A 4,243-nucleotide genomic window follows, 5' to 3' on the forward strand; every position below is an offset into this window, starting at 1 on the left:
TCTTTTTTTGAATAGCCTCTGACCCCATCTTGCTCCAAAACCAAATCATGACAGCATCTGTCAAGTAGAAACATCTATGCCCCCAATCTGTTCTCCAAAAGCTCTTTCTGGAAGGATCAGGAATCATCAGGGGAGGTGGAAAAAGAAAAGAACCCAACCACACTGGCATTACCCACTCCAGGCTTCCAGGGAGACTGGAAAGTTCCAAGTTTTAAGAATTACGAGAGACTGGACATTTTATCGCTGAAATCAGACCATTTAAGGACTAGCAGTGACCAAAGGGGTTTTAATTTCCTGAAAGTGACAAGAAATGGAGAGACCTGCCTGAGATACCATCTGTGGGTGGGGAGACAGGGTTGATAGACTGGATTTGTCAGATAGTCCTGAGAGGGAGAAAAAAATGGAAGTTTTTTACAATTGTACACTATCAAGTTCCATTCTGTCAACATCGTGGTTATTTTCGTCTGTTGTTCTTTCTCCTCTGGGGAGCAGGTAGGGTGAGGGGTGAGGGGTGCTAACCCTGGTGCAGGTCGAGAATTGTTTGATGAACAGGCTGTTTTATACGTGTAGGGCCAGAAGCTGCCAAGGCTGATGACCCGTGAGCAGAAGAGAGAAGGCAAAGATCAGAAAAATAGAGGGGAAAGAGAAGAGAGCCAGGCCATGATGGAAACAAAGGGCTTGGTTCCGCCGTGTGCACCGCTGAGATGCCCAAGATGCAGACTGCTCCACGACAGAACATTCTGGAATGAAGGACGCCAACTAGCAAAGGCCTGAGAATCGGGGAGCAGAGCAGTCCTCCGGAGGGATGTGTTGCAGGAGAAATCACCCAGCACTGAAAGGTCATCGGAAGGGTTGCCCGGAAGAGGATGGGGAGAAGGGGCCCAGCTTGTATCAGTTAGAAACCACCGAGATTGTGCCGCAGGAACAATCAACCAGCACGTCTCGGTGGCTTGAGAGGTTTCCTGCCCAGGCTGGCCAGGGCTGTGCTCTGCACCGTCCTCACCCTGGGACCGGGCGTGAAGGGGCAGCGACTACTGGAACATGATCCGTGGCTGCGGCAGAGGGAAAAGAACATGTAGTGTGTTGTACATGGGCTCACCTCTATTCCTGTGGCTTTGGCCAAAGCCGATGACCTGGGAGCACCTTTTCAGAAAGACGGGAAAGAGTAACCGGAAACTAGTGAGCAATGAGGCAGTGTGTCCCCAGTGCCTGGGGAGAAGAGGGAGGCCCTGCTGACATGGAACCAGAGGATGTCGTTGGGCTGACGAAGGTGGACTGAACTACCTACCAGGGCCGGGGAGCATACCACGGGCTGCTCGCCAAGCCAACAGCCCCTGCACCAAATGTGATGCCAACCCCCCAGAGAGAGGATGAGGGGCAGGATCTGTGATCCCTGGCCTCCTGGGAGTCAAGGTCAAGGCCACGTGTACCCTGACGGCTCCTCATGATGAGCTGAAACCGGGGTCAGGGTGCGCGAGGGGAAAGAGCCCTGGACTTGGAGTCGGAACGTCTGAGTCTGGTTCTAACCTGATTGTGTAACCTCGGTTGAGTTTATTCCTCCCTTTCACTTTCTCTGTCTCATTCAGGTCTTATCATTGCAAAGGACTAACTTCATTAAAACAGAGAATGTCCCAAAGTAGAGGGACAGAAAAATATCAGATGGATGCCAAGGCCCCACAGGGACTGGAAATCACGGACCGAGGTTCCTGTCCATTGCTACCGTCACTCACCCTGCTTTTCTACTTGTCTGCAGCCTTCTTCTTTCCTCTCTGAGAGGGCCTCCCTGCTTCATTTCCATCCATGCCTGCTCCCCTGCTCCAGATGGGGCCCCCACAGGCCTCCTCCTCTCAAACACAGCTTGACGTGCAGTGCCTGCAGCTAACTTGTCCCCAGGACAGAGAACGTGACTGGCCTGGACTGAGCCAGGAATCCACGGCTGGTCCAGTCGGCTGTGGCTGGGGCAGGGGCCGGGCATGTGTCCGTTTGGTAAGGACTATGCGAGTGGACTGTCTGCCAGTGGATGCAGACCAGTGGGCATTGTGACTTCATGGAGCACCTGCAAAGTGACAGTCACCTGATTGTCACATCCTTGCGCTCAGTGGTACTTCCGTATGGTGTCCCTTGAACCCAAAACATCAGGTGAAGCAAACGCATTGTAAAAGTGATTTCTGTATGCTGCGTCAGCTGGAAAGTTCTGCCACAGGGTACAAGACCAGCCCGCTAACCACATGTTTTAGGAGGAACCTCCTCTTGTTCAGGCTGCTACACATATCGTACTTCAGATGTTTGTTGCAAAGTCAGGCGCCGGGGGCAGACCCACTCTTAAATTTGGGGGACTCAAGCACAAAAGCAAATGGAGGCCGGTAGACCTTAAGTTTAAATATTCAAGAGGCAAAAATCAAGTCCTTCCCAAATAAATAGAATATGTTCTGTCCTCTTGCCTTGAAGAATATATCTTTATAAATTTCTATCATACCTATCTTTCTAGATACAGGTATATCTATATCTATATCTATCTATCTATCTATATATATAGCTACATGTGTGTATAAAATGTATACATTTAGAGTTTTACACGTGAAAATATATAATGTTTATATATAAAGTCTTGCCACACATATATATGCATCTATGTGGTGTGTGTGTGTGTATGTATATATATATATATATGTGTGTGTGTGTGTGTGTGTGTATATATATATATGTGTGTGTGTGTGTGTGTGTGTATATGTATATATATGTATATATACACACACACACACACACACATATATATAATTTTATACACACATCTTGCTTTATATATACATACAATCTGGCTGTGGTTTGTATATGACTGAAGGCAAAATATCAAAGATGACTACATTCAATTTTTATTGCTCACGTGTGGCTGTTCTGTTGGTGATACAGTGAGATTCAGATGAGTAATAAAATAAAAACATGCATTACTTATAAATATCATACATTTATTACATAAAATTTATTTTTCTTGCTTTCATTTCAGCAAAGACACTAATTGCCTTCTAATAGTCAATATATTCACCTAAGACATGTTTTATTGGCAGTCATAGCAAATCAGATGACTTCTCCTGAGTATTTGTAATTCTTACTCTTTTATTATTATTATTAATTCCAGTTTGGACAGATTGCTCTGCTGAGACAGTAGCAACTAAAATTGTCGATAAACACATTAATGAAAATAATTCTTAGTTTCAGAAGAAGACCATGAATTTTACCTATTGTGTTCAGACACTGCAAAGGGCCTATATGTGATAGGTCATTGTCTCAAAAGATATTATTAAATATGTAAGTGTCACCAAAAATTACTATCTGTGATGGTTAATTGTATGTGTCAACTTGATGGCCCGAGAGCTGGTACATGTGATTTCTGGGTGTGACTGTGTGGGTGTTCTGGAAGAGATTAGCATTTGGATCAGTCAACTGAGTAAAGAAAGAGGCTGTCACTGATGCAGGTGGACATTGTCCAACCTGTTGACGGGTTGAATCGAACAAAAAGCCAGAGGGAGGGTGAATTTTCTCCCTTTGCTTGATCTAGGGCGTCCGTCTTCTCCTGCCTTGGACACCACCACTAGCTTTCCTCTTCTGCTTGTAGACAGCAGACTCTGGGACCTCTTGGCTTCCATAGTTGCATGAGCCAAACCTTATTATAAATCTCCTCTTCTATAAACCCCTAATATCTTATGGGTTCTGTTCCGAACCCCAATACACTATCACTTATGTTATGATTGTCACTGACTCCTGTTTATATAGACACACACATACACACTATCCACACACATTTCAGAATAAAGTTATTTCTTATTGCGACACGATCTTCAGCCGCCTCTCTTACGTTTGTGATTTTGTAAACACCGCACCAAGTCATGGGTTCTGCCAGAACGACACATGACAGCAAAAGAAACAATAGCTTGGACCTTCTCTTTAAGCAGGAATCAATTGCTGCCCTACCGTCTGAGAAGAGGGATTTGAAAAGTTCATGGCTTTCCCTTTTTGCTAACCCCGAGGCTTCTGCAGTTCATACCCTCCACGGTCTCTATCCGCACGGCCACACAGCAACACACGCCTGCCTCGAATTCCAACACAGCTTCCTTTGGTTCGGAGGCCACGGGGCGAGAGATGGGCAGGAGTGTGTCCGGGGACCAGACACTGTCAATCACAAAACAGATGCTTAGGGTTCCAGGTAGTTCTATGTAGGTGCTGGTCAGTGGATCTGGAGGGCAGA

The 4,243-nt window shown here is 46.1% G+C and overlaps 1 long non-coding RNA gene across 1 annotated transcript; it reads right to left on the reverse strand.

Moving 5' to 3' along the window:
* Positions 1-266: 266 nt before the first annotated feature.
* LOC109251927 (uncharacterized) lies at positions 267-1,994 on the reverse strand. The gene is made up of 2 exons (XR_002073776.2): positions 1,731-1,994; positions 267-1,052 (listed from the first exon to the last, which is right to left on the reverse strand). It is a non-coding gene; the product is annotated as an uncharacterized LOC109251927 (long non-coding RNA).
* Positions 1,995-4,243: the final 2,249 nt, after the last annotated feature.

This window comes from Panthera pardus, unplaced genomic scaffold (genome assembly GCF_024362965.1).
Source record: "Panthera pardus isolate Hobbes unplaced genomic scaffold, ASM2436296v1 HiC_scaffold_3, whole genome shotgun sequence".
Lineage (NCBI taxonomy): Eukaryota > Metazoa > Chordata > Mammalia > Carnivora > Felidae > Panthera > Panthera pardus.